The sequence below is a fragment of the Oncorhynchus masou genome, chromosome 22 (genome assembly GCF_036934945.1).
Source record: "Oncorhynchus masou masou isolate Uvic2021 chromosome 22, UVic_Omas_1.1, whole genome shotgun sequence".
In the NCBI taxonomy this organism is placed as follows: domain Eukaryota; kingdom Metazoa; phylum Chordata; class Actinopteri; order Salmoniformes; family Salmonidae; genus Oncorhynchus; species Oncorhynchus masou.
The window spans coordinates 24,797,927-24,807,848 of record NC_088233.1 but is presented as its reverse complement, the minus strand read 5'-3'; the positions used below and the strand labels follow the sequence as shown (position 1 = coordinate 24,807,848).

The window sequence follows — 9,922 nt, the reverse complement described above, 5'->3', positions numbered from 1 at the left end:
ATCAAGAGGTGAATCATTTGTTCACCTCTTCCACACTTACTTTACGGAATTCAAAATTACACTGCTTGTCTTTCATAATTTGGTCAGATATACTTGGATGTGTAGTGTTGACATTTGTTGCTGTAAATTTGCTAACCTTGCTTATGAAAAAAATATGAAAGTAGTTTTACCCTGGAGATGTTTTGAAGGATCATGTGGTGAATAATTGATCTTGTAAATGATATTTTATTAGCCTCTGAGCACTAAATGAAAACAACACAACTTCAGTCAATAGCCCTCTGCTGTGACCTCACTAAAGGCTGCACAGGTTATAAACCACATTGATCGTTCATACACAACACAGAAACAACAATACAATGTGTGGGCCTACTTTTTGTTTGGAATGGCAAGGTGATGCAAGGTATACTTGGTAGTACACATGCTGTATAGAGAATCTGAACCTTGGAAAGTGGGCTTTGAGAACTTCTGTCTCATACATCATAAAAAAATTAAGTTTATATTTGTTTAGGGGGAAATGAGGTCGATGACCTCGGGAATACACTGAGGGATACTTCTAAAGGCAAATTAATCAGAGGACTGCAAGCTCAGGACCTTTTTTCTATTTGTGGCACGTTAATGACAAATAGCGTTAGTTAAGAGGAGGCCTGTGTGTTTGGACTAGTTTTAATATCATCCCATACTGTATATTAATTGCTGTCTTGACAAAAACATAAACCTGAGTAAGCAATTCATTAATGCTCCTTGGCTCTCAGAAATAATGCCATTGTATTCTAAAGACAATGTTCAAGAGAAAGACATGTTCAAGTAGTGTCTTGTCATCATTGATGCAAATGAAATGCTGTTGATGTGAATCACAGGATAACATGTTTAGTGGAGGGTTCAATGTGAGAGAGGCAGGGTCATGGGAAGACAAGGTGTACACAAGTAATAGATTTCTATGGCAGGTGCTGTCTCATGGCAGAAACAGTCTCATGAAGAGTCTATAAGCATTTTCAGCTGATGCAAGTGAGACGCATTTCCATCATTAATAATATAAAAATGTAACAAGTGTGACCTACCTTGGTGTGTATATGAAGTTAAACACCTCAAGTTGCATTGACGGGAGCATTCAGGGCACAGTTGATTACAGATGAATGAAAAAATAGCTTGTTCTACTTACAGTACGCTTAATGTGCCACAATGCAAGCAAAGTTCAAGTGCAACACAAGCAAAGTTCTCCCTTCATCCCTCCCTCTCTCCCTCCCCCCTCCATGCCTCTCCCTCCCTCCATCCCTCTCACCCCACACCTCCATCCCTCTCTCTCTCCCCTCCATCCCTCTCTATCTCCCTCTCCCACCCTCCATTCCTCTCTCTCTCTACCCTCCATTTCTCTCTGCCTCCCAATCCTCCCATAGGCCTTCTGTGGCGGTGCTCTAAATAGGATGGAACCAGACCATTTTCTGCTCTTATGGATTAATCAATCTGTTTGTTTTCTGCTTCCTGCCTGTGTCTGCAACCTTCCTGTGCCCAATTAGAATACCAGCCAGATGAACTGATACCGTGGCTCTCATGGACCATGTCAAAACTCTCATTTTAGGCATTTTAGTTTTATGCACCTAGACTGACATATTGGTTTATACTTATAACAGTTATGGTGTTGCATTACAGTTATGAGTAGCATTTTTTGTTGTTGCACCAAATGCAGTTTATTTTACCTGTCAAAAATAGTCTTATTTAATTCCAGGAGCTATCTTCATGAACATACCATGGGGAAAGGTGTGGGTAGAAAGGCAAGAGAGGGAATTTAGCCTTTAACCACCTTCTTACTGTCAATGGAAATTCACTCATTAATACTCAGCTGCAGTGGAGAAAGGTAAACGGAAGTTAGGAGGAGATTATTTAGGGCCTGTGGACTAAAAGACTCTTCCACCATTTTCCCATGGAAAATGATTTGGCTTTACTCAGTATGGCCCTCTTTTTCTTCCATTCCATCCATCCATCCCTTACTTTTGAATCAGTTCAGAGAGAGGGTAATACAAGAGACCTCATACCACCTCTGACACCTTATTTATTTAATTTTCCATTCAGATGTTGAATCTTTAACAGATGGTATCAGTTGGAACGGTATAGCATTATGTGGAACAAGGAGATCTTAAGAGGGGATGTGTTGGGTGGTCTATGTTTCCCTGTTTAACCCCTTGTTGTGGTTTCTTGTTCACCCTGGGCAAGGCCGAAATGTAATTCAACACACCGGAGGACCATGTACTGAACAGTCATGCAAAGCAGCATTAAAAGATTGAGCAGGAGTCTGCTCACAACTCAACAATTACTAATGCAAGTTGCCTTGAGTCATACCGCTGCTGACCTCGCAAGACCGAGGAGATACCAAAACAATTCTACAGATTAAAAAATGGTTTAGTTGTAGTTGAGTTGTAGTTTAGTTGATTATACATGTTACAATTCACAGTGAATATCTTACCATAATTTTGCAATACAACAGTGTAATAGCCATAACGATGACCAGCCATAACCAATCAAAACAGTAAATCCCAAAATTCTAGTCATGAGACTGCCTTTCCTCCAGTTTCTGAGAGACCTCTCATCCCTGCTGTGCTTAAGTTATTTGGTGGTCTGTGGAAGTGAAGTACCTTGGATGACAGGGAGCTTTCCTAGACAGCTGTCTCTCTCCCCACATGAAAAAACTGGAGGCTCCCCTGCCAAGGCGCCAGTCCACCCCCCATCTCCCAGGCTTTTGGCCTGGTTACTCTACGCTGCCTCGCCCAGAGCTGGCTCACATGGCGCGGGCCACACACACAGCAGCAGGCCCGGGTGACAGATGGAGGTCACGGAGAGAGATGGCCCGATTGGCTGCAGTACACAGACGTGGTGCTAACCACCCCACACAGAGAGGATGCTGTCCCGAGACATTGTAGTAGACACCTGATGGAGGACCTTGAAAGTAGGATGATACAAATGGAGAATTGTTTTAAAAGTTTAAACTGCATTTTTAAAATCAGTTTTCCGTAGAAAACAAACATACAATTACACGTGAATTCAAAATGCAGCTGCACTGATGCCAGCAATGGTTTGAGTCTCACAGTGCATCCATTTCAGAAGGTTAAGCATTGCACCTTTACTACAATTACTGTACCTCAATTCCACCTCTCAAAGTTAGCATTTCCTTGTCATTTAACTCCTCAATGTATTGCTATACAGGACGTTGCTGTTGTCGATTGCCTTTCTCTATTTTCCCAACTGTTAATGGCAAATAATTGATTCCTCGACTGTTTGCACATCGATTCCCACTTATGAATATCAAGAATCGATTCTGCTATGAATTGACTCCTAAGATTCAGTAATTTTGGAACGGATGGGACTGATTAGCTGCCATAGCGAGCTTTTGAGGGATGGAGAGAGAGGGAAGGGGCACAGTATAGGCAGGTCGGCCACCAGACAGACATAGTCAGAACCGTGCACTAGGCCTATCTGTTCGCAATCAAAAGTTGTATCTTGCAATGGAAGGCTGTGTCTTGCAATTTCTTGGCTTGCAATGTCTTGTAATTTCAGGAAAGCCTATCATCGATGAATAGGCTAGGATATTCTACAGGCAACAGACCAAAGACTGAACACACACTCGCATCATTAGCGAAGAGAAAGAACAGGCGCTCCAGCGTGAGGGAGAGGGGGGGGGGGCAGGCAGAACCGCTGGCATATATCATATATTAATCTTTATCTCGCAATGTCTTGTCGTGCATGCCTTGCAAATTCACCAAAGTAGCCAAAAAGTTTGCCTCTTCCTCTCTGGTTTTATTTAAATTACAGAACTTTCCCCAGGCCTTCATAGATTATCGTCTAGTTTGGCTATAACATGGAAAATAATATTTTGTGATAGCTGCACTCGGATGAAAAAAAAAGTGGAGATAACTAACCAGATTTTTAAAAATCTTTCTTAACGTTAAGGATCTCCATTTTGTGTTGTGGATGTGCTGTGCTCTGTTGTGGTGATTTTCTCTGCCTGATAATGACAGGGGATGGGTATCTGAAGAGAAAGAATTTCAAAGGCCTCTGGTTGATGCAAAAACGATCACCTATCTTTTCGATGTTTCACGTCAGTTGTCTCTGATGGGAGTCCTGGACACTTCAGTGGTTTCTGTGGATTATCTGCAATATTGTTGTCTTAACAGTCATAAGCAGTCCACAAGGTAACCTGAAAAAAATGCTGGAGGTTTATTTTGAATATGTAATGTCTGTAATTGTTGTGCTCTAATACTTTTCTCAGCCATTGACGAGGTGAAGATAATAGGTGAGCCCAGATTTCACAAGATCAGAGAGATTCTTGCATTACAACCCTAAAAGTACAATCACAATCATACCTTCATCACTCCCTCATTAACACTTACAGTCAACACCTGTTGCTTTTTTCCCTTTTTTCCCCAATGCAGAAATGGGAAAAGTGAAAGTATCTGTATTTATTTCTCTTTCTCTATCTCTCTTTGTGTTTCTTTCTCTCTCTCTCTCTCTCTCTCTCTCTTTCCCTTGTCTTTGATGTTTGTTCTACTTTGAAGATTGGTGGGAGAAGTCAACAGCCACATACTGTACATGTAGATTTGTCTGTGTGGAGAAACACACAGAGGAGCCACCATTCATTAAGGACATCATGATGACATACGGTATGTCTTAAAAAAAGGGCAGCATGTTGTCTCTGTAACTAGACTTAATCCGCAAACAGAATTTGGTAATTAGCCTACTTTGAAGGCTGAGATGTAGAACTTGAGGTTCAAATGGTAAGACCTTAAGAGCTTTTTGTATGTGTTTATATCATCAAACACAGACAGTCAGTGGACATGGCAGATGATTAATATTTTATTCATTACCCTCTTCTCAACTTTGTGTTTCAACATGTACACATGCATGCTACATACCGTACAGCACATTTCTCAGCTGGATTCTGCTTCTTTATTATGGGATGCAAGCATCAAAACTGCATGGTATATGTGACTTGTTTCAGGAAACTAGGTATATGTCACGCATAACTACTTCACAAGAAATGCATTTGGAAGAAAATTTTTTTTTAAATCAAAATGGGTTCTTGGGCAGAAATGTGCATGTGACAAATAAACAGATTTTATTTGATATAGTGTGTGTTTATCAAAGACGGTAATGTTATTTCGTCACACTCACAACCGTAAGCTATTTACTATAATTAGTTAACTTGTAAACCATGGTCTTGTTGCGAGTTTATTTTCCTGTAATAATGAATACAAATGAGCTAAAGTTAAGATTTTGTCAGCTATATGATATAGTCATTATTTGAACTGGCTAGCCAGCTAACTTAATGTTAGCTAGCTAACAAGCTATAGTTTCTACAGTTACAGTTTCTTTTAGTTGCCTGGTTTGCTAGAATGACATATACTAAATTCATTTTTAAACAGATGGGTTTATTGGTGTTAAAATGCACCAATTGGTGCATTTCTTTTACCAATTGGTAATGTGTATGTGTCTTTCAAATGCTGAATTGTTCTCAAACCATTACTGCCCATGATATCGGTAAGGCTACAGATTCCACATTTGGACCACTGGGGAGATGCAAATGGATGCCAACCAGATCGCAAGGCATTATTGTGAAATATTGGAGGAATCCCAGTTACATTGTTCTTACATTTTGCGGCGAATATTGTGTGAGCAATAATAGGACCAAAACTTAGTTTAAATTGTTTAATGGATATATCAGTGAATAACACCTCTTCCAGGGCAATAGGAGACACCATATTTATCTCTCTATATACTCAGTCAGGGCAGAAGAATCATATCTAAACCAATTTAGGATGGGATGAAATGTTAGTGCTTCAAAATACAATTTCAAGTTTGGTATGGATAGTCCTTCTACATGTTTCCCTCTTTGTAAGTTTGTTTTACATTTTTACATTACATTTTAGTCAGTTAGCAGATACTTTTATCCAGAGATACTTACAATTAGTGCCCTCATCTTAATGTAGCTAGATGAGACAACAACACATCACATCCGTATCAAGTACATATCAAGTCAGTGCTCATGGAAAAGAGAAATGGCATTTCTTCTTTTTTAAAGAACTCCATGTGAGTTATTTAAGATACTCTTCAAAGATGTAGTGTTTTAAATGTTTTTGAAAGATGGGCAGGGACTCCGCTGTCATGACTTTATGGGAAGCCTTATTCAATCATTTGGGTGCCAGGACAGAGAGGAGATTTGATTGGGCTGAGTGGGAGCTGCCCACCCGTAGGAGTGAGAGGGCCAAGAGATTAGAGGTGGCGGAATGGAGTGCTCGATTCCCCATGCTGCTCCACTAGAGTTTTGAAGATGACTTGAGCTTTGACTGGAAGCCATTGGAATGTGCGGAGGAGCTGGGTAACATGGGATAACTTCAGAATTTTGAACACCAGGCGGGCTGCAGCATTCTGGATAAGTTTCAGGGTTTGATGGCACAATCAGGGAGCCCAGCCAACAGGGAGTTGCAGTGGTCTAGAAGGGAGATAACAAGTGCCTTGATTAGGACCTGAGCCACTTTCTTTGTGAGGAAAGTTCATACCAAGGTTGTTCACCATGAACCTGCAGAAGCGAGTCACTGCTTTGATGTTTGCAGAGAACGACAGGGTGTTGTCCAGGGCCAAGGAAATGTTTTTAGCACTTTGGGAGGGAGACACCATGGAGTTGTCAACCGTGATGGAGAGGTCTGGAGCAGGCAGGCTTTTCCCGGGAGGAAGAGCAGGTCCATTTAGTCAAGGTTGAGCTTGAGGTGAAGGGTCTACATCCAAGCTGAGATATCTTCCAGGCACGCCGAAATGCGTGTCACCACCTGTGTGTCAGAAGGAGGGAAGGAGAAGAGGGGTTGAGAGTCATCCACATAGCAATGATAGGAGAGACCATGTGAGGATATGACAAGAAAAGAAAGAAGGGTTACTGGTCTGTAGTTTTTGACGTCAGAGGGGCCGGGCCGAGTGTTGGTTTCTTGAGGAGGGGAGCGACTTTGGCCTGCTTGAAGTCAGAAGGGACGCAGCCAGGGGTCAGGGATGAGTTGATGAGGGAAGTGGGGAATGTGATAAGGTCTCCTGAGATGGTCTGGAGTAGGGAGGAGGGGATAGGGTCAAGTGGGCAGGTCATCAGGTGGCCAGACATCATTAGTTGCAGGATTTCATCTGGAGTGAGAGTGGAGAAAGAGGTCAAGGTGTAGGGTAGATCTGTTTACTTTGCCATATAAAATATAGAGCATGTATATTTCTTCTCTTTATTTTATTTTAACACAAAGTGCCTTCGGAAAGTATTCAGACCCCTTGACTTTTCCCTCATTGTTAGGTTACAGCCTCATGACAAAGCAAAAACAGATTTTTAGACATATCACATTTACATAAATATTCAGACCTTTTACTCAGTACTCTGTTGAAGCACCTGTGGCAGCGATTACAGTCTTGAGTCCTCTTGGGTATGATACTACAAGCATGGAACACCTCTATTTGGGGAGTTTCTCCCATTCTCTGTAGATCCTCTCAAGCTCTATCGGGTTGGATGGGGAGTGTTGCTGCACAGCTATTTTTAGGTCTCTCCAGAGATGTTTAAGTCCAGGCTCTGATGGGCTACTCAAGGACATTGAGACTTGTTCTGAAGCCACTCCTGCGTTGTATTGGCTGTGTGCTTAGGGTTGTTGTCCTGTTGGAAGGTGAAACTTCATCCCAGTCTGAAGTCCTGAGCGCTCTGGAGCAGGTTTTCATTAAGTCTCTCTCTGTTCTTTGCGCTGTTCATCTTTGCCTCAATCATGACTAGTCTCCAAGTCCTTCCAGCTGAAAAACATCACCACAGCATGATGCTGCCGCCCCCATGCTTCACCGTAGGGATGCTGCCAGGTTTCCTCCAGACGCAATGCTTAGCATTCAGGCCAAATAGTTCAATCTCGGTTTCATCAGACCTGATAATCTTGTTTCTCATGGTCTGAGAGTCTTTATGAGCCTTTTGGCAAACTCCAAGTGGGCTGTCATGTGCCTTTTACTGAGGAGTTGCTTTTGTAGGGGTGAGGAGTGCTGTAGAGGAGTGCTGTAGAGATGGTTATCCTTCTGGAAGGTTCTCCCATCTCCACAGAGGAACTCTGGAGCTCTGTCAGAGTGACCATCGGGTTCTTGGTCACACAACTGACCAAGGCCCTTCTCCCCCGATTTCTCGGGTTTGGCCAGGTCTAGGAAGAGCCTTGGTGGTTCCAAACTTCTTCCATTTAAGAATGATGGAGGCCACTGTGTTCTTGGGGACCTTCAATGCTGCAGAAATGTTTTGGTACCCTTCCCCAGAACTGTGCCTCGAGACAATCCTGTCTTGGAGCTCTATTGACAATTCCTTAGACTTCATGGCTTGGTTTTTGCTCTGACATGTACTGTCAACTGTGGGACTATTAGTCTCATAGCAAAGGGTCTGAATACTTAATTAAATGAGGTATTTATTTAAAAAAATTCTATATATTTGCAAATGATTGAAAATGAAAGACAATGTTCCTTGGTTAGAGGAGACTGCATTCACCATAAACCCTGCATATGTCGGCTCAATTGGTAATGACCTTTACATTTCTATTGCGAAATCGATAACACTCCAGCGATACAGATTCAATAGAGCCTTTCGGTTAACTTATAATAATTCAAATGTTCCTTTGCATGCCTCTGATCTCCATTCAAATGTTTGAGGATATCTGGATTTTTTTGCTAAATCATTTAAATGACAAACTGTGTCCCCCTTGGACAAGCCACACAGCGCGTCTCCTCTGAGCAACTTGTTTGCCCTCTCCTCTTTGATCTTGTAAGCAAGTCCCACTCTCATACAGCAACTAATCCTATTATTGGTGGGATAAAACTGAAATCACACATTTTACAGAATGTTGTAAAGATATTTCCCAATATGCAATAGGGATGACACTGTTAGTGAACAAGAACTGAGAGTATAGTCTCAACAATAATGCTGAGCATTATTGGGAACAAGCTGTACACCACAGGAGGCTGCTGAGGGGAGGACAGCTCTTAATAATGAATGGAATGTAGTGAATGGAATGGTATGAAAAACCATGAAAACCATGTTTTTGATGTGTCAATAACATTCAGTTTATTCCGTTCCAGCCACTACTATTAGCCCGTGCTCCCCAACTAACCTGCCACCAGCCGTCTGTGTTGTACACTATAAACTACCGGAACAACATCAAGTGGTATAGTTGAAGTCTGAAGTTTACATACACCTTAGCCATACATTTACACTCAGTTTTTCACAATTCCTGACATTTAATCCTAGTACAAATTTCTTGTCTTAGGTCAGTTAGGATCAGCACTTTATTTTAAGAATGCAAAATGTCAGAATAATAGTTGAGAGAATGATTTATTTCAGCTTAAATTTCTTTCATCACATTCACAGTGGGTCAGAAGTTTACATACACTAAATTATTATTTGGTAGCATTGCCTTTAAATTGTTTAACTTGGGTCAAACATTTCAGGTAGCCTACCACAAGCTTCCCACAATAAGTTGGGTTAATTTTGTCCTCTTCCTCCTGACAGAGCTGGTGTAACTGAGTCAGGTTTGTAGGCCTCCTTGCACTCACACACTTTTTCAGTTCTGCCCACAAATTTTCTATAGGATTGAAGTCAGTGCTTTGTGATGGCCACTCCAATACCTTGACTTTGTTGTCCTTAAGTCAATTTGCCACAACTTTGGAAGTAGGCTTGGGGTCATTGTCCATTTGGAAGACCCATTTGTGACCAAGCTTTAACTTCCTGACTGATGTCTTGAGATGTTGCTTCAATATATCCATATTGTTTTCATTCTCATGATTCCATCTAGTTTGTGAAGTGTACCAGTCCCTCCTGCGGCAAAACACCCCCACAACATGATGCTGCCACCCCCGTGCTTCACGGTTGGGATGGTGTTCTTTGGCTTGCAAGCCTCCC

At 41.7% G+C, this 9,922-nt stretch overlaps 1 long non-coding RNA gene across 1 annotated transcript; it reads right to left on the bottom strand.

Moving 5' to 3' along the window:
• Positions 1-5,752: 5,752 nt before the first annotated feature.
• LOC135508683 (uncharacterized) lies at positions 5,753-7,660 on the bottom strand. The gene is made up of 3 exons (XR_010450841.1): positions 7,376-7,660; positions 6,918-7,152; positions 5,753-6,812 (listed from the first exon to the last, which is right to left on the bottom strand). It is a non-coding gene; the product is annotated as an uncharacterized LOC135508683 (long non-coding RNA).
• Between the last annotated feature and the right edge of the window lie 2,262 nt (positions 7,661-9,922).